We start from the raw sequence: 24,726 nt of genomic DNA, 5'->3' as shown, positions 1-24,726 counted from the left end.
ATCATCATTTATAATCTGCATGGTGAAGTGTTAAAGTTTTGAAAGAAAGAAGTATCTCTGATCATTTCAAGTCCTTCTTTTAACCTGTTACTTCCATTGAACATAAGGCAAAAAAAACTAGTCAAACATACATACTTGATTTCTGTATTTCTTTGTTGAGCTACTGTTAATGTGATTTCATAAACTCATATCATGTTGGCTAATCAACACTAAGTTTTAAATGGATAACAAGTATTAATATACACTTCTATGACATTCCACTCAAAATTTTTGCCATTATTGTTTTTGAGACAGGGTCTCTGTCACCCACATTTGAGCATAGTGGCTTGATGATAGCTCACTGCAGCCTCAAACTCTTGGACTCAAATGATCCTCCTTCCTCATCCCCCAGGAAACTAGGATTACAGGTGAATGTCGCCATAGCCATTTTGGTTTTGTTACTGATTTTTTGTAAAGACCAGGTTGCACTATGTTGCCCAGGCTGGTCTCAAACTCCTAAGCTAAAAAAAATCCTCCTGTCTCAGCCTTGCAAAGTGCTGAGATTATAGGTGTGGTCATCCAGCCTCAAAATGTCAATGTAATGGGTTAAGGAAATAAAGGAAAACATTTTAATACTGTTTCTTTAGAACTACATTTTATCAATCTTGAAATACTAAAAATAAGTATAAACTAAAATGGCCTACCAATTATAAAACAGCTCCTTTTTTAAAAGGTAATCCCAGCCACCTTGGGAGGCCAAAGCGAGACCAGCCTGGCCAACATGGTGAAACCCCATCTCTACTAAAAATATAAAAATTAGTTTGGTGTGGTAGCTCATGCTTTTAGTCCCAGGTACTTGGGATGCTGATACAGGAAGATCACTTGAACCCAGGGGGAGAGGTTGCAGTGAGCCAAGGTCACATCATTGTACTCCAGCCTGGGTGGTATAAATAAAATTTAAAAATATAAAGGTTTATAAAGAAACACATATTGCAAGCTAAGTGCGGTGGCTCATGCCTATATTCCCAGCACTTTGGGAGGCCGAGGTGGCTCGATTACCTGAGGTCAGGAGTTTGAGACCAGTCTGGCCAACATGGTGAAACCCCATCTCTACTAAAAATACAAAAAATTAGCTGGGCATAGTGGTGAGCACCTGTAATCCCAGCTACTCAGGAGGCTGAGGCAGGAGAATCACTTGAACATGGGAGGTGGAGGTTGAAGTAAGCCAAGGTTGTGTCCTTACCCTCCAGCCTGGGCAACAAGAACAGTACTTCATCTCAAAAAAAAAAAAAAAAAAAAGAAAGAAAAAAGAATGAAAGAAAAAAAGAAATACGCATTGCAAACCCAGCTTCCTTCTATTGTAATTCCACCCCATTGTGCTGACAGTTACCCAGAGTCACCCCATGCACAAAGCCTGTGTATCATCTTTGAACCCTCCCTCTGCTTAAGCTTCTTGTAAGTTCCAATTTTTTTTTCCTAAATACTTTTCAATCCATGCCCACTACCACAGTTCTACCATATCTCTTGCCTACTCTACTACTATTATAATACCTTTCTATGGTTTCACTATTGGCAATGTTTTTCTTCTTCAAATCTATAACTGAAAAGAACTACCAGAATGATCTATCGTAAAAAGATCTGTTGACATCAATAGTTTACTCCACAAATTTCAAAAGCACCGCATGCCTTACAGCAGTAATGCCCAAAGGGGATACATAATTCATTTGGATGTTGGAAGATAACTGCAGAGAAAAAAGTCAAAAATTGAGCTTTACTAATATTTAATATATGGTTTAAAAATAAAGACTGGCATCCTTATTCAGTGTAAATGTCAGTAATTATGTCACATGTGATATGCAATTTTCATTTATTAACACATACTGTAGTTTATGTCTAAGTAAACAGGATTACAGAATACACTATTTTTAATAGAGTATTTAGAATACTTTGCAATAAGATAAAAAAGTGACCAGAAATTACCTAATAATGATTGAATAGCATGATAATGCTCAATTATTTTAAAGAGCCAATCATTCCAAATTTGTTAAACTTTTCTGTGGCAGTGCACCGCAACAGGGTCTGAAACAGCTATTTGAAAATAAACACATAAAATATATATCTTTAACATAAAGGTAGCATTTTAACGATGAAAAATCACTACCTTTGAAAAACATTCTATGGAAAGAGATGTTTGGAAATATTTCCATCATTACATGATTTTTGTTGCCTAAAACTATCTTAACCACCTATAAAAACTGTTAAATTTGTACTTTTAATTAAAACAACAAATTAGAAACAGTGTCATAACCTAGTGTGTCAGTGGGCTTTGTATAAACATAATGTTTGTAAAAACATTAAAATATTAATACAAATATTTGAAGATAACCAAGAGTTTTGTACAATTAAATAGTCCTTAAAGTACTTTCTTGAGCTTTATTTTCTTCTTTGATTTATCCTAGAAATAGTGACAATCTTTAACACTTGTACTAAAGGTTTCAAGAGTTTAGACTATTCTTGATCTGTATCTTTAAAAAAAGCAAATGCAGAGGAGATAAGTAATTTAACATTTATGGACTTAATAAAGGGATCTCTAACGAGTAACATAAGTTGCTGCTGCTACTATTACTATTCCTAACATTTTTATTAGTATGTAGTACACAAAAAAAATTGTTTCTTGGAATGAGAGTACACAACATTAGGAGTAATTTCTGAGAAAATCAGAGTGGAAAGCATCTAATTTGAGAATATGGTAAGTTATATAGAAAACATTGATTTATCATTTTGAAGCAAAGCACCAAGACTCTGCATGAATGGCAAATATAAACTCTTTTTGTTTTTTGTTTGTTTGTTTGGTTTTTGAGACAGTGTCTCACTCTGTCGTCAGGTGCCAGGCTGCAGTGGCACGATCTCGGCTCACTGCAAACTCTGCCTCCTGGGTTCAAGCAATTCTCCTGCCTCAGCCTCCTGAGTAGCTGGGACTACAGGTGCGGGCCACCACACCCAACTAATTTTTTGTATTTTTAGTGGAGATGGGGTTTCACCATGTTGGCCAGGATGTCTCGATCTCTTGACCTTGTGATCGACCCTCCTCCGCCTCCCAAAGTGCTGGGATTATAGGTGTGAGCCACCGCGCTCGGCTATAAAATATTTTAAGATGAGAATAAATTGTCTTGAATTCTGATATATATATTACATAATCACATTCTAAAAATGTACCAGCAATGTACTCTTCCAAATGAGAATGTGTATTTCCCAACTGTCATTAACATTGAGTAATACTGGCCTTATTAATCTTTACCAAACTTACAGGTGAGGGATATGAAAGAGAGGACAGTGTTGAATATGAATCCAAGGTTTTAAGTTAGATTTCAATACTGATTCTACTAATAAAAACAGAAAACACTGGAAAGAAAAAAGATTTGCAGAAGAAGATGAATTTAGTTTGGGAGATGTTAAGTTTGAGAGGCCAGAAGTACACCCATGTGGAAAAATAAAAAAGGTTCTGAAAATAAGGATGTGGAACGAAGAAGAGAGGTAAGGATAAGAGTGCTGATTTGAGATTCCTGTATAGAAGTGATGGCTGGGCCAGGCACAGTGGCTCTCACCCATAATCCCAGCACTTTGGGAGGCCGAGGCGGGCAGATCATTTGAAGTGAGGAGTTCCACAACAGACTGGCCAATGTGGTGAAATCCTGTCTTTACTAAAAATACAAAAACTAGCTGGGCATGCTGGCAGGTGCTTGTAATCCCAGCTACTTGGAAGGCTGAGGCAGAGGCTGAGGCGGGAGAATTGCTTGAGCCCAAAGACCGAGGTTGCAGTGAGCAGAGATCACACCACTGCACTCTAGCCTGGGCGACAAAACGAGACCCTGTCAAAAAAAAAGAAAAAGTGATGACTGAAGTGCTAGCAGAGATTAGGATCACAAAAGAACTAATTCAGAAAAAGAAAGGTAACAGCAACAACAGATTTTTTCTGGGACAACAGCAAACTCTAGGGACACAATGCTCATCTTGTTCATCTCTGTTACACTGACAACTGGCAAAGAGCCTTGCTCAGAGTAGGCATTCAATAAAAACTGGTTGAATGCACTAATTAATAATAAGAGACAGAGCCATCAGAACAAAGGGGAACTAGAAACAAACAAGTTAAGTCAAATAAGATTTTTTTTAAAATTAGAGACTATTAGTCTTAGTGCGCCCAGCAGCATTCTTCAGCCACAATGAACTACTTTACATCCCATGGGCTTGTCCTGGCTCTCTCTCACGTGCATCTCTCATGCTGCCCCTTCCCTGCGGCATCCTCCCCGCCAACCACATTTTACACTATCTGCCTGCTACCAAATATCATCCTTCAACTAAGTCTCTGCTTAAATGTCAGCTCCTATAGGTAATTTTTATCTCAGCAAATTATACTTCCTGTATCATAGCAGTTATTCAACTATTTATCATTGCCTGTTTATGTTTTTCCCCCTCCAAGACTATAAGCTCTATGGTTTTTTTGGTTTTTTGTTTTTCTTCTTGAGAAGGAGTCTCACTGTGTTGCACAGGCTGGAGTGCAGTGGTGAGATCTCGGCTCACTGCAACCTCCGCCTCCTGGTTCAAGCAATTCTCCTGCCTCAGCCTCCTAAGTAGCTGGTACTACAGGCACCTGTCACCATGCCCAGCTAATTTCTGTATTTTTGGGAGAGACAGGGTTTCACCATATTGTCCAGGCTGATCTCGAACTGCCTAACCTTGTGATCCGCCTGCCTCAGCCTCCCAAAGTGCTGGGAATACAGGTGTGGGCCACCGCACTCAGCCTATAGTTTTTATACCTAATCATCTTAGCCACTAAATATTAGAGTTTCTTTCTAGGCCATTCCTTTTCTCACCCTGTATTCCCTAATCCTATGATCTCATCCAAAATTTTGGCTATAATTATCCACATGTATGTGAACTCCAAAATTCATATACCCATCTAATATCTCCTTTTGAATTCTAGATCCATATATCTAAATGCTTACTTGCTATATAGTTTAGCAGTTAAGAACATGAAATCAATGCAGTATCTTTAAGTTTTGGGTTGACCATTTATTAGCTATGTCATTAGCTGTGTGAACAAGATATTTAACATCTCTGTACTTCAACTGCCTTACCTATCAAATGAGAATAACAATAAAAAGAGAACCCAGTTCTTAAGGTTGTTGGGAAGATTATATAAAATGACATTTAAAGTGCTTATAATAGTGCTTTGCATATAAGAAATACTTATTGAGTGCTAAATATTACAATAATGTTAATTCAGTGAAGGCAGTGACTTTCATTCCTTTTGTTCACTGCCTTATTCCCAAATCTTTAGACAGTGGCTGAGACAATACTGAATAATTTTTGAGTAAATGAATGAATAAATTCATCTCAATTTCCATACAGTCAAAACCAAATTAATGACCTTCTCCACAATGAGTCCCATTCAATGTGAAAGGCACTGTAGTTCATCCAGTTGTATAAGTCTACACAATCTATGTTCTATACCCTGTAGTCAGGGGGTTTTCAGAGCATAACAGTCATCATGTTTCCCATCTCTTCTATCATAAAATCTTATATGGCTCCTTATTACTCTTTAGAAAAGCACCCAAAATGGCCATAAGGCCTCTGTGTAATCTATTATGAGTATCTCCACAGTATACCCACCCGCTCAGTATCCACATTCCAGCTATATAGCCTTTCTTCTGGTCCTTATACTCATGTTTCTTGTTTAAATACCTTTGCTGGCTGGGTGTGGTGGCTCATGCCTATAATCTCAGAACTTTGGGAGACCAGGCAGGTAGATCACCTAAGGTCAGGAGTTAAAGACCAGCATGGCCAACTGGTGAAATCCTGTCTCTACTAAAAATACAAAAATTAGTCAGGCGTGGAGGTGGCTGCCTATAATTCCAGCTACTCAGGAGGCTAAGGCAGGAGAATCGCTTGAACCCAGGAGGCGGAGGTTACAGTAAACCAAGATCGCACTCCAGTTGGGGCAACAAGAGCATAATTCAGTCTCTAAATAAATAAATAAATATTAAATCAAATGCCTTTTCAGGTGCTGTTCCTTCTACCTTGATAACACTATCTTCCCCTCGTCATCTAGTTTCCTCCTAACTCTTTAAATTGCAATTGAATTGTTACTTCAAAGATAACTTTCGAGAGCTCCTTAACTAGATATCAATTGAAGACATTCATCATTCGTCATTTTTCATAGCTTTTTCACAACAGTAAATTTTATATCTCTTTTACAATATTAATGGCTGCCTCTCCTTCTGCATAATGAAATCTATGTACACTGGGAACATGTCCACTTCTGTTTATTATGGGAGCTCTGAGGCACAGCATAGTGACTGGCACATAGCAGGTGAATATTCACTGAATCTTCAGTGAATAAGGTAAAAGCCAATTAAATGTTTTAATCTTACTCAATGAACAAGACAAAATTCAAGTAACCATAGCATTTAAGGAAGCAGCATTAATAGGGATGAAGAAGGTAACTATAAATTCAATTCATGATCACCATTTAAAAAATAATAAGCTATCCTACACAATACTGTTGTAAGGGATCTGACACTTCCTGATCATATATTTCTTCTTTAGATTCTCTTTTCAGGTTCCAGAATATAGTCTCTCTTTTATTTCTCCTTCATTTTCCTTTCTGAATCTTGGCTTCTGTTCTGCAGTGGGCAGGCATTTCTAACCTACCCCTAAAGGCTAAGGAAGCTAACAGACCAAACAAAGAGGCTGACAAATACAGCTTCTCAGAAAGAAACATTTAATAGGGACTTAGAAACAGAGGCCATAGCCTCAAGCGGTCATAAGACTAGATGGTGGATCCCTGCACCACTGCCCCCTAGACCCAGGGCATATATACCATAGAGAAAGAATGTGTAGGACAATTGAAGTTGACCTCTCGGAAAAAGGCAAGCATGCTATAATGAATCTGCCTAATGTGGGATTTATGATCAAGGTTGTTTGGACCTGGGGTAGGATTTATGGTAACAAAAGATAAAGTAGAAATCTTAAGAGACATTTCCAGAACAGGGGTTAATCAGAAGTCAACACGGCAGATTAGCATCCAAGATGGAGTTTCTTTAGCCTCCATAGCTTCTCTACTTTTCCTTTAAAATTCTGGTCCTGGATTCTACCATAAGCCTGTTTTTCTTACAAAGCAGGAATATTAGCATGACTCCTGAGACTAAGACTATCACCTATGTGACAATGGTACCAAATCTCAATTCTTTACTCCAGATTTTTCTCATAAGACTGCATTTTCCAACTACTACATAATGTTTTCATTTTGCTTACCCAAATATATGGTAATGTGTCCCAATATTAAGGACAGTATCCTATTTCTAACTTGTTCCTTCTTCTATATTTCCATTTCACTATGATTACTCTCGCCACTGCTTTCCCTTTCCGCCTCTAACATGTAACATCCCAACCATCTCTCTTCTTCCTACCAGGGTTTGTCTTTCATCTCCACAGTTTTTAAGTCTTGTTGTAAATGAACATGTTGAATTCTTATGTAGAATGCAATACCTTATTTCTTTTTTTATGTTCAAAATGTTTCAAATTTTTAGAAAAGTTAGTAGTGGAAAATTGCAATATGTTGCACCACTGACACCAAATACTTTGTATATTTCCTATCAACAGAGACTTTGTTCTACATAATAACAATATAACTGTGAAAGTCAGAAAACTAAAATTTTTTTTTACCTTCCAATTTTTAAACACCACTCAAATTTCACTAATTATTCCAGTAATCCTTATAGCAAAATTACACAGCTCAGAATCATATCTGGCATTGAGTTATTATGTCTCTTTATTCTATATTTATCTGGAAAAATAGTTCTTTAGTCTTTTCTGTAATTTTAAGACATTGATGTTTAGAAGATTACAGGTCAATTATTTTGTAGAATGTTCCGCAATTTGGGTTTACCTAATATTTCTTCTACCTGATTAGACTCAGATTAGGTACTTTGGGCATATCACAGAGTGATGCTACGATCTTCTCAATAAATACAGTCTACAAAGAAGCATGTAATTTCAGTTTCTCTAATTACTAATGATGTCCATTTTTATTACTTGACGCCATGGCACCCACCAAGCTTTTTTTTTTTCTTTTCTTTTTTTTTTTTTAAAGCTGTAAAATACTTTCTCCCTTTGTAACTAATGAATATTTTTTTGAGGTGGTACGTCGGAACTATACAAATTTTCTAATCTTCATCAAACTTTTCATTTGTTCATTTATTTATATTGAGATGATCTATTTTATTCAATGGATTATAATTTATTACTGTCATTATCTATTCTGATGTTAGAATCTTCACTAATTTGGCCAGTGGGATTCTTTACAAGCTAATTCTTTTTCTTTCTTACATGTCTCCAACATTCTTTGAGCACTTCTTTACATTCTAGCACAAAAAGGTGTTATGAGTTCATCTTACAGTTTCTCTGCCACAGTCCTGGAAGTAGCCATTGCTCCACAGAGCCCTGGTTTCAGTGGAGAAGATCAAGGCTTTAGGTGCATTCACTGCTACTGGGATGTCACTGCTCTCAGGCCCTCTCAGTGGACAAAGCTAGGAAATGTATCTGGCTGGTCACAATGGTTCATGCCTGTAATCCTAGTACTTTAGGAAGCTGGGGCAGGATGATTGCTTAAGCCCAGGAGTTCAAGACCAGCTTGGGCAATATAGTGAGAACTCTTCTCCACAAAATAATTTTAAAATGAGCTAAGCATTGTGGCACATGCCTGTAGTCCAAGATACTTGGGAGGCTGAGGCGGGAGGATCACTTGAGGCCAGGAGGCAGAGGTTGCAGTAAGCTATGATCATACCACTGCACTCCAACCTGAGTAACACAGCGAGACCCTGTCTCAAAGATAAAAATTATATATACATATATATAAGTATACATACACACATACATATATATATATATTACATACACACACACACACACACACACACACACACACACACACACACACAACCAAAATGAAAAATGAACCACAGGGTTCATTCCATTTTCGCATTTTCCTTGTTTATATTCCCTTATTTAACTGGGAGAAACCTGGCCCCCATCATTCTTAACATATTTACTTATATGATTAATCCCTATAAACATAACTGAACTCCCATCACCAGGATAGCCTCCTCCACACACAGATAACCTGCTCAACTCATGTGGGGTCATTATCCCCTGCTGGATTCTCTGCATGGGTGCTCTCTACATATTGCTTAGGCTCTGACAACTCACACCAGGCCATCTTCCTCCCCACCTTTAGGCTCTGACATCATGCACAGGCCTCCTCACCCTACTCTGGCTCCAACATCCTGCTCTAGAACACTTTCCAACATAGACATCCTCCTCAGTCTGCTTAGACTTTGACATCTTGCATCTTTTTGACCAACCCCACAGTGTGAACACTCTCCTTCATCTGCTTGGGCTCCAACACCATAGGCTGAGCCATCCCCCTGCAGAGACAGCCTCCTCCTCCTCCTGCTTAGGTGCTACCACCCTGCTGGCCCTTACCTTCCAGTGTGGACACCTACCTTTCTCAGCCCACCTGATGCCTTTTTGACTGAACTGCTAAAGAACAGGATAGAAAGGAAGAGAAAGAGAACATCATATGTTTTGTTTTTAATATATTTTTATACTTAACAGTTGATGACTTTTGGTAAATTTATACAATTATGCAATTCATCACTGTAATCCAGTTTTAGAATGCTTCTATCACCCAAAAGTTCCCTTTTGCCCATCTGAGATCAATCTGTGCTCAAATACGTACTGATCTGGTTTTTGTCTTTCATTTTCTACAAATTCCATATTGAATCATACAATATATATGATTGTACACCAATCTTCTACATCTGTCTTCTTTCACTTATAATGGTTTTAAGACTTATTCATGTTGTTACATGTGTCAGTCATTTTTTCCTTTGTATTGCTAACTCATATTCTCTTTACAGGATATATCCAATTTTGTTTACCCATTCACAAATTGATAAACATTTACATTGTTTCCAGTTTGTTTCTATTATGAATAATGTTGCTATGAACATATACACATAATACTTCATGTAGAAAATATTTTCCAATTCCTTGGCTAACTACCTAGAAATGAAAATGCTGGGTTGTGCATACTTAATTTTATTGGAAATAAAAATGTTTTTGAAAGTGGCAGTAAGGATTTACATTCATAGCAGCACTGTGTGAGAACTTCAGTTTCTCTACATCCTTGTCCATATTTGATAATGTCAGACCTTTAGTTTGTACCCTTTCTAGTATGTGTAAAGTGCTATCTCATTTGGTTTTAAATTGCATTTCCCTAATGACTACTGATGTTGAGCATTTTCTCAAGGGGTTATTAGCCATACACATATCTTTTGTGAAATGTTTTCAGATCTTTTACTCATATATATTGAGCTATTGTATTACTGAATCATAAGAGTTATTTATACATTCTAAATGTAAGACCTTTCTCAGATAAATAAATTTTCAAATATTTTCTCCCAATCTTTGGCTTTTCATTTTTCTTTCATTGATGGTGTTTTTTGAATAGCAAAGTTTTTAATTTTACTAACATCTTTTTATCTTTTTCTTTTATGAACTGTTGTCATATCTAAGAAATCTTGGCCTAATTCAAAGCCACAAATATCTTCTCCTGTTTTCCTTGGGAAGTATTAGAATTTTAGCATTTAGACCTATTATCCACTCTCAGTTAATTTTTGTATATGAGATAATGTTTAAAAAAATATTTTTTCTATAGATGTATCCAATTGTCACAGCACTAATTATTATAACTACATGTCTCCATCATGTATTTAGTAGCCTTCAAAATGCTACTAAACCATATACTTTAAAACGATTATGATTATAAATATCATATGTATTTCACGACGATTAAATTTTATTTTATTTTACTATTGATTTGAGACAGGATCTTACTTTGCTACCGAGGCTAGAGTGCAGTGACACAATCACAGCTCACTGCAGCCTCAACTTCCTAGGCTCAAGCAATCCTCTAGCCTCAGACTCTCAGGTAGCCAGCACCACAGGCATGCGCTACCACGCCTGGCTAATTTTTTAATTTTTTATAAAGATGAAGTCTTTTGTTGCTCAGACTGGTCTCAAACTTCTGGATTCAAGTAATCCTCCACCTCTGCCTTCCAAAATGCTAGGATTACAGGCATGGGCCACCACACCTGGCTTACATTTACTTTTTGATGCCAATAATATGTCTGGAAGAGACTAGACTAAAACATCAACAGCGGTTTAGAAAGGATGGTGTGATTAAAGGTAATTTTTTTGTTGTTCTTTTCATCTTAAATGTATTTATATTTTCTATAGCAAAAATATATTCTCATAATTATATAATAAATACCTATAGGAAGCATATGGATCTCTGGCATTAGTAATGAAGTTAAATTATTCCTTTTAAAAAAAGTCTAAGCTTTCCACATTGTGTTACAGTGGTAACTTTGTCAAGTATCAGTTTGCTACAAAAACCGGAGTTTATTTTGGGATTATCTGTTCTGTTCCATTGATCTATACAGCTATCCCATGCCAATAGCATTGTGTCTTAATTATTGTATCTTTAATTAAGTTTTGGAATTAGATAGTGTATATACTGAATTTTGTTGTTCTTTTTCAAAATTTTTTGGCTATTGTGACAGACAGCTCCAAGAAAGCCCCTAAATGCTTCCTGCCTCCTAGTGTTTATAGCCTTTGTAATCCCTCCTTAAGTAACTCACTTCTAACCAACGAAATATGGCAACATCAAGGGGATGTCACTCCCAAAAATAGGTTACAAATGATGGTGATTTCAATTTTGCTAGCTGACTTCTCTCTCTTGCTGGCTTTGATGAAGCAAGTAAGTCACCATATTGAAGTCCCTGTAGCAAAAAACTCAGCATCTTAGTCCAAGAGCCCTCAAAGGATTAAATTCTGATAACTTCTTAAGTGAACTTGAAAGTAGATACTTTCCAGTTCAGCCTTCATATGAGAACCCAGCCTGCTGACACCTTGACTATAGCAATATTAGAGATTGTGGCCAGAGGAAAAGCTAAATACTGTCTGGATTCTTGACCCAGTGCACTATGAAATAATAAGTGCATGTTGTTTTAAGCTGCTAAGCTTTAGAGTAATTTGTTACAAAGCAACAGATTACTAATGCAGCTCTTCTGGGATCTTTGCATTTTTATATATCTTTTAGAATCAGAATATCAATTTCTATTAAAAAATTATGAAACTTTCATAGGGATTATATTGAATCTATAGATCAGTTAGAGGAGTATTAGCATCCTACACTATACTGCATAAGATTCTATTTGTTTACAACTTCTTTATTTTTTCTTTTTTTTTTTTTTTTTTTTGCAACCTCTACATCCAAGATTCAAACAATTCTCCTGCCTCAGCCTCCAGAGTACCTGGGATTACAGGCATGCGCTACCATGCACTGGGATCACAGGCATGCACTATCATGCCCAGCTACTTTTTTGTATCTTTAGTAGAGACAGGATTTCACCATGATGGTCAGGTTGGTCTCAAACTCTTGACCTTGTGATCCACCTGCCTCGGTTTCCCAAAATGCTGGGATTACAGGTGTGAGCCACCTTACCCAGCCAACTTATTTAATTATTCTAAATTTCTCTGTAATTTCTCTCAGTAATGCTTTATAGTTTTCAGTGTATCAACACTATACTTCCTAGTATTTCATTCTTTTTGTCGGCTTAAAGATTTCTGCATCTATGATTATGAGGGACTTCATTTATTTTTAACAATAAAACGCTATTTTCAAGAAGACAAAACTGAAGTCCAGAGAATGCTTAGGATCACTTAAGTGAAACATGGGAAGAATGAGACCTAAATTCAGCTATCTAAAAACAGTGGTTCTCAACAGCTTCAGAACTGTTCCCTAAGTGAGTAACAGAAATTTGCAAGGAAAGTTTTGGTTATCACATATGACTGAGTGCTACAATGATTTAGTGGGCAGAAGCAGCAAAAAAGGATTCTAGACATTCTAGAAGGAGAACAGTTCAATAATAATAATAATAATAATGGTCCTAGGTCCTACATTACTTTAGAATGTTCTACTGGATATCAGTGAAAGTAACAGACTAGAAGATTATCTGAGCCTATGCCTTCCCCCCACCCAGCCCCTGCTTTTTTTTTTTTTTTTTTTTTTTTTTGAGACAGAGTTTCACTCTTGTTGCCTAGGCTGGAGTGCAATGGTGCAATCTCAGCTCACTGCAACCTCCACCTTCTGGGTTTAAGTGATTCTCCTGCATCAGCCTCCCAAATAGCTGGGATTGCAAATGCCTGCCACCATGCCCAGCTAATTTTTTGTATTTTTAGTAGAGATGGGGTTTCTCTGTGTTGGCCAGGCTGGTCTCAAATTCCTGACCTCAAGAAATCCACCCACCTTGGCTACCCAAAATGCTGGGATTACAGGCATGAACCATTGCGTCTGGCACCAAACTTTTTTTTTATTTCAAAAATGTAACCATTGCGTAAATTAAGGTAAAAATGAATGTTGTTTGTTTAGTACTACACCAATATCTGTTCACCACTTAGAAAAATCACATTATAGACAATCATACATCCCTCGTAGCAGGACAAATCGTACCTCATACCTCTATCAGTCTGATTTGTACCTGTCACATACACAGTGATTCCTAAATGCAAACATCCAATTATATCTTTTATCATAGTCATGTTGGTACTTATGGAATAATGAAATGCATACTACATATATTTTAAATTAATTATTTTTCCTATTATGGTATAGAGAACTGTTGGTTAATATTATTTACCTAGAAAAAGTCTATTTACTATTCAAAATTAAATTCATATATAATGAATAATTACAAACTATTTGTGATATAAAGAGGGTGTTAAATTTCAGAGGGTGAAGAACTACAGTATTACATTATGCTACCTCCTAAGTACATCTCCTGCTCACCATAAACTCTGGCATTGCCACAGTTAATACTGCTATTGTCTCTGGTCTAGTGACTTTTGACAGCCTCCTAACTAGTCTCTATCACTTGAACTTTCCCTCTAATATAATTTACTTATTGTCAAAATGTTACTGTTTTTCCTTTAAAAAATTATTATCCAAGATATAAAATAGGATCAAAATATTTATTTAAGTTCCTACTATCCTTCAGAAAAAAATCCAAATTCTCCACTATGGCATTTAGGATCTCTTATTACCTGCATTATCTGTTTCTAGATTTGTCTACACTTACTATCACCTATTATATGTCTAAATCATGCTTTCTGGACTTCCTCAAAATTTTCATATTTTCTAATGGCAATGCCTTGCATGACCTACTCACTATTTTGACATGACTTCCCATCATCATTCCTGTACCCATCTTTTAAACGTCTGGAATTCACATACTGTGTGACATCCTATTCCAGACCCTACCCAAATTTATGTCCTGCTTCACAGAGATCCAAAGCTTACATTCAGACTTTTTAATATAAACATTTTGGTAATGTAATTAATTATAAGCTTAACATTCTCATGAATTCACAATATCCTCAAAATGTAATAACAAATTTTTATATTCCCTTAACAATTTTTATCATTGGTTCTTCATATTTGTTGAATCAATGAATTTTTAACTAATTTTCCACTCTCTTCATATTCTTTCTTTTCTGAAATTCTAGACATTAATTACATATAACTAAATATACATAACGGCATCAAATTCCAATTTACTCCACAAAAACAAAGAAATCATGGCTCTTTTAAATATGTCATGATAGAAATAGTCAGTCTTGACATTCGTTTCTCCATTAAGCAGAATCTCAGCATCTTTCCCAAAGTTAAAATAGAATAAATTTGCAAGTAAGCTTTCATTTGCCTATTTTCCATTTTTCTTTACAGCAAAAATATTAAAAACATTTTAGCCCTTCAATGTTTGAGTTCAATTGGAACTATCTAAACATCACATCAATCAATACCTTTATATGTTCTTCTTTATATGCACAATGGAAAGAATTAGGAGTATAGGAGTTGGCTATAGTCATTATGCTCTAATGTGGCAAATATTAGTGTCAATTTAAGTAAACAATAAAGGGTTATGAGGTCAAAATGGAAGACTGCATAATTTATCAGATCAAGCAAATCATTTTGAAAGTACAGAAGTAAGTGAAGCATGAGGCTATTACTGCCTTAAGGTTAATATCAATGTTTATTTAATTACATATTAGATGGTATTTGCTATCTAAATTTTATTTATGAAAATAAGTATTTTGTTACACTGTCATATTTTAAACCACTGGGTCAAATTTAATTTACAGCACTGCCTTATACTAATACAAATAATATATTATTCTAAGTTTTAAACAAAACATTAAAATTGCTTTGGACATTTTGATTAGTAAAATATGCTTCGTGTAAAATATGAAATCTCACTTAGTGAGATTTCTACTAGTAAACAGAGCAAATGAGCAGACAATCAAAGAAAAAAATGATTTATAATAAAATGTCATAAAAAGTGCTATGAAGAAAAATAACTACCAGGTGTAGACTAAGAGACAGTGATGGAAGTACACAGATGATACGAAAAGGCTGACTTAGGAAGGTAGGTCAAAGAAGAATGGGCAAAGATGACATGTGAGTAAATACCTGTATAAAGAACTTATGTAAGCCACATCGACATTTGGACAAAAATGTTGTATCCATGAAGAACATGTGCAGAAGTTCTAATACGGGAGCATGGTGTGTTTACTCAAGTAATAACAGGCAGCCCGTGTTGTCAGAGCAAAATGATCTAGTGCTCATTTAAGGTAAGATCATTCAGGGCTTTGTTGATTTCAAAAAGATAGTTTAGCTGTAATATGGTATACTACAGGGATAAAGAGATAAAAGTGGCATTAGGTAAACTAGTTAGGAAACCAAGAATCAGCAAATTTCTGCTGTATAGCCTATGAGCTAAGAATGGATTGTAAATTTTTAAACAATTGGAAAAAAAGATATTTCATGATGTGAAAATTATATAAAATTCAAATCTAAGCTTCCATAAATAAAGTTTTACTGGAACAGAGCCATACTCATTTGTCTAGGTACTATCTGGCTGCTTCTTCACTACAAAAGCAGAGTACGTGGTGCTCTCATCACTTAGCACTGCTGCTTAGCACATTTCAGATCATACTGATGTAGCTATAGCATGATAGTGTTTCAAATGTCACACATATTGTCATACGACATTTTATTTTTATTTTCCTGTTACCAATGTGTACGTATGACATTAAAACATAAAAAAGAAAAAAGTAGACTTTAAATAACATGTTTTTAAAGGCATAGTGGCGTGTGAATTATTTTGTTTTGGAATTAAATGTCAAAGCATTTTTGTTTACTATGCAGTAACACAATAGTGATTTTAAAATATACATCAATATTACCAAACAAATCATTCATTATAATATTGCAAATGCATAAGAATGCAGCAGTCAAAAACTTAGAAAATTTAAAACAAATTATCTCATCAAAACAGATAAAACAGAATACCTTCAGAAAAATAAAAAATGAAAATGAGGCTGCAATTAAAGTAAGTTTCTGAGCGGTTTTTTTGTTAGTCAAGCGAAAAAAGTCATTTACAGATGGTGAATTAATTAAACTGAGTTTCATTTCACAGCCAAAGAATTGTATCCAGAGAAAACAAAATTGTTTAAGAATATTATAGCCTTTTAGTGAAAATAGTTGCTTAAGGAGTTGAGGACACTGAAGTAACATCACTAGACAATTTTTTTAAAAAAGCAAATTATTTCAAATGGTTTTCCTTGGCTTTTCATGAGATCACAGATGCTACCTATATAATGTTTCATTCTTGTTTATTCAAGGAGTAAATGACTATTTTGAAGTGATTGAAAAACAAGCCCCCAAATAATCTGCATGGAACAACCATAGGGATGATTTTTTCAAAGTTGAGAAAACAAAAATTTAGTACCATCTGAAGCAGAATCTGCTAGGATGTGTTACACCAAATGGAGTTAAAAACATGTATGGAGGAGAAAATTGAACAACTTACAAAGTTTGTGAAAACATAAGGTATTAAAGCATAAGCTTAGTCACTGTATTACTCAGTACTCTGTATTACCCAGGTACTCTGCCAAAAGTATTAAATATTGGAATTTATCAAGTTTTATCAAACCAGGAGTGTCATGGTGAACTTCATTCACTTTTATTTTCATGGACTTAACCAATGTCATTTCCATGAATTTTTCTCAGAAATACAAATGGAATATACTAACTTGCTCTTCCATAAAGCAATACAAAATTTTTTAAAAAATTTTTTGAGACCCTGTCTCAAGAAAAAAAATCTTAACAGTGGAAAGGTTATATTATGATTTTCAGCTCAGGGAATAGACTGATTTCTCTTTTTTTTTTTTTCTGAGCAAGGAGAATCACCCTTAACCACTATTATCAAACACTCAATGGTGTTAGAAATTAGCTTTTGCTAAAGACACAATTATGTTTCTTAATAAATTCCATCTACATTACAAGGCAAAACAGCCCACATGTAGAAAATTACACTGCAGTAAAGTCATTTAGATGACAACATTGTATGAATCACAAGTAATATCAAGTTACTTTATACACTTTTCTGTGCTATTAAAAGTTAAAAAGAAGTGCGATTGTCACTGCCACACAAATTTACAGCTAATATATTCTCCAGCTCAAACTCCAATCCTAGAAATATTTTCAGATATTGAGGCAAAGGCAAAGGAAATTCCTATATTTCAGAATCAATTTAAATATGCTATTGAGGAGCTTCCACTCAAGCATTAATTGCAAGTGATTAACCTGTAAAGTAATGTTATGCTAGAAGGCAAATATCAAGGGAAAAATCTAACAATTATATAAATGCCTTCTAATAGATAAATATGCTCAATTAACATCCCGTGCCCATAGATGGACATTAATATTTGACAATATTTATCTGTGTGAAAAAAATTTTTAAAAGATTAAATCCATAAAATCTTACTATAGATCATATTAATAGGTGAAAATTTGCCATCTATTTTGATAACTGGGAACACTATGAACCCTAATTAAGTAAAATGTAACCTGGCCCCCACAAAAGAAATTCATTCTTCTCATCAGAAAATCCTATTACAGAAAATTGTACTCAATAGATATATTTTAAATTTTATCAATAAAAATATATTAAAATTTGCTTTCTGTCTTGTTATATAGATATTTACATAACATCCTTTGTCTTGCCTTTTGACTCAAAAAGTCTAAAATATTTACAATCTGATCCATTACAGAAAAAGTTTGACAATCCCTGATATAAGAAAATAATGTCTTTTTTCTAGACCAGGCAATGCAGATGATAGGAAATGTCCAGATTCTGGCTATCTCTTTAGGGTGGAGCCAATAAAATTTCCTGACATATTGTGGAGTATAAAAGAAGGAGTGAAGACAAAGATGTCTTCAGGATTTTAGCATGAGCAACCAGAGGATAAATAGCAGTTATTACCATGAACTGAAAGTGGAAAGGCTGTGGATGAATAGGCTGGAGTGTGGTTCAGTTTTGACATATTAAGTTTAATAATCTATCAAACAGAAGTGTATTAGGCAATTAGATACACAAGTCTGGTATTCAGGAGAGGTATCTTAGCATAAGATGCAAATTTGGGAATCACTGGCCAACAGATGGTTTTTGAAATGTTAAAACTGAATGAGATCACAAGGAATACCTGGCAAATAAATAGGTGTCCTGAGAACTGAGCAAAAGAGCACTATAACATTCACTATTTGGGAAGGTAAGGATGATCAGGTGACGGCAACAGTGTGTGGAACAATGTCTAATGAGGTAGGACATTATGCTGTCTTGAAGCAAGACAGCCAAAGTGCTGGCAGAGGGAGAAAATGATCAGCTGTGTCATGTGTCAATTAGATAAACATACTCACTATAGGTTGCACATCTCAAATTCAAAAATCTGGAATCTGAAATGCTCCAAAATTCAAAATTGTTGAGCACAGACATAACATGCAAAAGAAATGCATTGCAGCATTTTGGACTTTTGGATTAGGGATATTTGAGCAGTAAGTATAATACAAATATTCCAAAATATGGGAAAAAAAATGAAATCTGAAACACTTCTGGTTCCAATCATTTCAGAGAAAGGATATTCAATGTGTATGTGTTTATACAAGGCATAGACAGTAATGATTAACAGAATGAAGAACACAGTCCTGAAGCACCAGAAATGTTTCTCCTTCAATCTAATAATTAGTAAAACTAATATTTTAGTAAAATCAGAATTTTAGTTGTGGCGATCCAGTTCATATTTTTCCATCATGTATAATAAGAACAGTTATAAAAACTTTATCAAATGCCTTGCAGAATGTCTCAATATGTACACATCAATAATTATTTTAAATGTTCTTATTTCTTAACTTAGTTATTCTACTTCTGGGACTATTGCCTAAAAAAGTAATCTAAAGTAGGAAAATATTTTATGACTAAAGTTAAAAGTCTTTTTCCAGATTATATCTGTAAAAAGTAAAGTGACTTACTTTACCTGTTTTTTTTGTTTTTTTTTTTTTTTTGAGACAGGGTCTCATGCTGTTCCCTAGGCTAGAGTATGCAACGCATAATTATTGCTCACTGTAACCTCAACTTCCTGGGCTCAAGAAATCCTCCTACCTCAGTCTCTGGAAAAGCTGAGCCCACAGGTGCATATATGTGTTGACACCCAGCTAATTTTTAAAAATTATTTGTTGTAGAGACAGGGTCTCCTATGTTGTACCAGCTGGTATTGAACTCCTGGGCTCAAGTAATTCTCCCACCTCCTTGAATACTGGGATTACAGGCATGAGCCACCACACCTAGTTCTTACTTTATGCTTTACACTCAACAACTCAAAGTTCCTTAAAGATGTGATGCTGAATTGTTTTCCTGGTACCACACTCTCAGCATAACTAAAAAGTTAATTTGTCATTACAATTCCATAGTCTAGATATCTATCTACATCTATTGTTATGATTTATCATATTGTATCAGACATATTATTAATATGTCTTTCTCATCTATTGGTAAGTATCCTTCCTGAGAGCAGGGCCCTGTGCCTAGCAGACTGGGAGTTTCAATAAATGTTTACTGTATTCAATTATCTAGTGAGTAACCTGTAATTCAATCTTCTGAGAATAGCATGTATTTTTGCTTTGTCTAAGACATAAGGCAAATGTAGAGAAGTAATAGAAAACAAAGAGCTACCCAAGCAGCATCACCAGCAACAACATTTATAAGCTAGCAGAAAGAAGGAGGCAGTGAAGACATCAGAAAAGAAAGGATCGCAAGTAGGGGGGAAAAAAAAAAAAGAGTGAGATGTGCCAGAAGCCAGTGGAAGAAAATGACTTAACAAGGAAGTGACCCACACAGACAAATATCATAAAGAAACAAAAATTGTAATATAATGGCTTTGATAAAGAAGAGCTCACAAGACCTCTGCCAGAGCAGTTTCTGGCAGACTGCAATAGACTGATGAATGAATAGGCTGAGGAGGCAGAAAGTTCAAGATCTGCTAAACCTGACTTAAGAAGGAAAAAAAGAGAGACTATGTATCCACAGTCTTTCTCAATGGGAGACTATTGTTATTTGGTGGTTGTACAGAAACTCTACTTAAATATCACAGGATGTTTAACTACCTGGATTCCAACAATAAAAGTCTGCAAGCTTTCCAGTCATTGTGACAATCAAAAAACACCCCCCCACCCACATTTCTAAATGATCCCAGGAAGGACAGGGTACCATCTCTGACTGAGAGCCCTAAAATGCCAACTCAGTCTAAAACAGGAGTCTCTTTCCCATGAGATTGTTTTATAGTTTAAGATGAAGCTTATTAGCATTTTAGAAAATGTTGGCAATACAATTATAGGGAACAGTAAGTTTGGTAGGTCTCTATTTTTTCAGAGATGAGTTCTGCTGAGAGAACCCATCACATTATAGTTTAAGTACAACTTTCTGCTTTCTTCCACATCATCAAATGTCTTAAAAGAGATATTTTCTCTTACCTCTGTTTACTAATCACTCACTCATTCCCTAAACCTTTATAATACGGCCCCACTTTCTCCACACTACCAGAACAATTCTAAGATAACCAGTACCTTCTTGACTCCAAATCTAAGGCCTTTTTCTTAGACAATTTTGCTTTTGATCATCTTACAGCATTGGTCACTGCTCCTTCTTAAAACCACTTATTCTCCCACCACGGTCCTAGTTTGGGCACTTGTTGTCTCTTAAACTATAAAATACCTCTGGTCTCTGCCTTCCCTTCACTGTCGTCTTCTAACATTTACCCATTTTACAAATGACAAGATCTTATAGAAACATAGTTCTTAAACTGTTCTGGCTTCAATAATTTTAGAATGGTTGACAGAATAGACCAAATATCTTGGCCCCAATATTTAAGATCCTTGACAATCAGGTCCCTGCCTATCTTTCTAATCTTATTTCCCACCAATCTGGTTTACATACCATTCATTCTAGATGAGCAATTAAAACTGTTTAGTGTTCTCTGTACATGTCCTTCTATCTACTTTATACATGCTTTCACTTATCTTCCTTCGCCCGAAAGTAATGCTTTTGCATTGCATGGTCATATATCCAGTTCTTCTTCATACTTTGATCTATAACTCCTATGTCAATACTTCCCTGACCTCGCAGCTATAAGCAATAGCCCTACCTTTCCTAAACTTTAAAAGTACTTTGTCTTTTTTTTAATATCATCTTTAAATCTGCATTACACATTTCATATAAACATCTTGCCTCTCCTATAAAGTTAATTAAGAGCTATTACTTACTAAGCATAATATTAGGTACTTACATGTATCACACTGTATCCTCTCAATAACTGAGTTACTTCAATTTAATAAATACAAAAAACAGAGGCTTAGGAAAACCATAAACTAGCAAATACTCAACACATATTTTTTAATAAATAATTATTCAAGATGAAATATCATTCAAAATGTTTACAAATATATAGCTATATTTCACTTCAAGTGAACTAAAGGTAGAGCTCCAAAAAATAAAAAGAAATATTTAAGAAAAGAGCAAATAATAGATAAGAGGTTGAGTTCAAATATAATATTAGCAGTTACTACTTACCTTGAGTGCATATGATTTTTCAGGCACACTTTCTACATGCTAATTTCTTTTATTCTCATAACAATTCTTTAGAATAGATACTGTTTTCACTGACCAATACTAGGTGAGGTTAAAGTTTCAAAGCCAAGATACCCATAAAGCCAGTCTTTCTGACTTAAAATTCTTTGCTCTAGAGTAGTTAGTGAGAAGGCCCAAACAACCTAAGCCTAAAAGAAACACAAATTTGGGCATGTGTTTCTTATTGTTTTATTAATATTAGATGTGGACATTTACAAACTGTAATAAGCCATTTAAAAATAGAAAATTTTCTACTTTTCCTGATTTCTATAAAATGTAATATGTCATTTAATAACCAAGGAAACATTCTATTTCTCCTAATATCTCTAAGCAGACTTAGAAGGAGAAGCCTATACAATACATTACAATTTGTTACTTGGAATGAATATCTGTTTCCAAAAGAAAAATGAAAGTAGTATATAATAAGTGACAAAGCACCAAATAGAGTAAGGAATCTCAAACTAAAAACTGAAAAGCACTGTAAATATCTTCTTATTTTAAAATACATCCATAGAGTCAGCAAAAGGATACAACAAAATGTATAAATTGTACCAACCCACTCATGCTAGGACTTTCCGATAAAAGTTTCTGGTCAGAGAGTAAACTGTTAATATTTGAATTGAAGTTTATGTTAAAATGCTATAAAAAACAAAATTAATGTTAGTAAAACTGAAATTAACTGCCAGGAATGATAGTAGTATTTACCATGATGTTTTACTTCATTAGAGTAAAAAACCAAAAAAAAAAAAAAAAAAAAAAGTCTACTTCTATTTACAATAAATAAAACTAATCAATGTTACAATCCTTCCACGTGAATCATTAGAACTCTGGGAGAGAGCTAAAGAGGAGAAATCATCATGTCTATTATTACTGAGACTAAATGGGATTAACTAATCCTCATGAGATAAAGTTATGAATTAAGTGGTACTCAGAACACTAAGAAAATTTGTGGGGAGAAAATGCAAATAGCTCCCTAATTATCTACAGCCTATTAACAAGCAAACCTTATTACTTGCAATTAAAATCCTCTTAAACTTTATGGCAAAAGTTCACTGAAACGTTAAAAATTATATGCTAATTATTATACTGTAAAGCACATGTTTAATGTGTACTTTTACTATAGCCTCAATAAACAACAAAATATCAAATTTAAGGTGATGCAGTAACTAAATATTTTACTAGATAGAAAACACATGTGGTATGAAGCCAGTATGGATTCCTATTACAATTTCACAGCACTACAAAACCAGAATACCTGTGGATGGTGATGTGGCTATCCTGTTAACCACTGAATGGAACTCCCAACACCATCACAGTACCTGGCATGGATAAGTACTGAAGTATTGATTGAAGAAATAATTTTGAGGGATGAGAATATGTATTTGGTGATAATATCATCTACTTTCAGGTTCTAAATCTTTAAGGCTACCACAGAGCTCATTCACTAACTGGTTTTTGTACCAATTCCCAAACTATGAATCTATACTACTTATGAAATTATTTATGTCTAAAAGCTCCCATGGCAACCTAGACCAAGTTTGTCTTATTCCTAACTATATCAGAGCACCCAGCACAAATGAAGCCATCAATAAATATTTGTGAAATAAATGAATGAATGAGTACAAGAACAAAAAGGATGTTACAGATTGCAATTTCCTGGGACACAATATTCTTCAGTAGGCAATATATTATGTTCTAAAAACAATAAGCCCATGCGTACAAATAGTGTAAGGCATGAAACAGTGCCCGTAGGATGGCTCTTTTCTTTTAACTGAGGACTGCTCCAGCTCCCACCAGATTTTTTTTTTTTTTTTTTTTTTTTTTTTTTTTTTTTTTTGAGACAGGGTTTGCTCTGTCACCCAAGCTAGAGTACACTGGCGCCTTGATCTCCTGGGATCGAGTGATCCTCCCATCTCAGCCTCCTGAGTAGCTAGAACCACAGGCACATACTACACACTCAGATAATTTCTGTATTTTTTATAGAGATCTGGTTTCACCATGCTGCCCAAGCTGGTCTCGAACTCAAGCAATCCACCTGCCTCAGCCTCCCAAAGTGCTGGGACTACAGGTATGAGCCATTGTGCAGGGTACCGATATCATTTTCATACCTATACAAGTTAAGGAAAAATCCTTTAATATGTGAAGCAAACTATCAATATGCAATTTCCCTCAATGTTTCTCTCTCTCCCTCTCCTCTCCCCCTTTCCCCCACTTCTTAACAGTACGTTTGTTCAAATCATGATCCAAGGTCCATAAAATGTGCCTGTTGTGGTATTTCATAAGTCTCTTATCCCATACGTTCCCCTTTTATTTTTATATTTTTCACATCTATTTGTTGCAAAAACTAAGTTGTTTCTGCATGCATCCAGCTTTTTTGCATTCTGAATTTTTCTAATTACACTCTTGCAGTGTCTTTTTGCATGCTCCCTCTTTCCCTTTATGTCCTATAAACTGGTTATTATTGGATTTAAAATAGCAATTTCTATTAGAAATACAATGCAAATCACATATACATTTTAAAGTTCTCTAACAGTCACATAAA

The 24,726-nt window shown here is 35.0% G+C and overlaps 1 protein-coding gene and 2 long non-coding RNA genes across 7 annotated transcripts in view; 1 reads left to right on the top strand and 2 right to left on the bottom strand.

The window, feature by feature from the left end:
• LRBA (LPS responsive beige-like anchor protein) overlaps positions 1–24,726 on the bottom strand; it is a 726,864-nt gene that overhangs the window by 341,221 nt on the left and 360,917 nt on the right. The window lies entirely within an intron of this gene.
• On the bottom strand, positions 658–24,045 carry LOC116529045. The gene is made up of 3 exons (XR_004259349.1): positions 23,440–24,045; positions 11,834–11,837; positions 658–669 (listed from the first exon to the last, which is right to left on the bottom strand). It is a non-coding gene; the product is annotated as an uncharacterized LOC116529045 (long non-coding RNA).
• LOC116529046 lies at positions 18,536–20,322 on the top strand. The gene is made up of 2 exons (XR_004259350.1): positions 18,536–18,623; positions 20,285–20,322. It is a non-coding gene; the product is annotated as an uncharacterized LOC116529046 (long non-coding RNA).

This window comes from Sapajus apella, unplaced genomic scaffold, assembly GCF_009761245.1.
Source record: "Sapajus apella isolate SASKATOON/1434 unplaced genomic scaffold, GSC_monkey_1.0 scaffold61, whole genome shotgun sequence".
Lineage (NCBI taxonomy): Eukaryota > Metazoa > Chordata > Mammalia > Primates > Cebidae > Sapajus > Sapajus apella.
The sequence above is the reverse complement of the archived record's forward strand: the minus strand, read 5'-3'. Positions and strand labels throughout refer to the sequence as shown.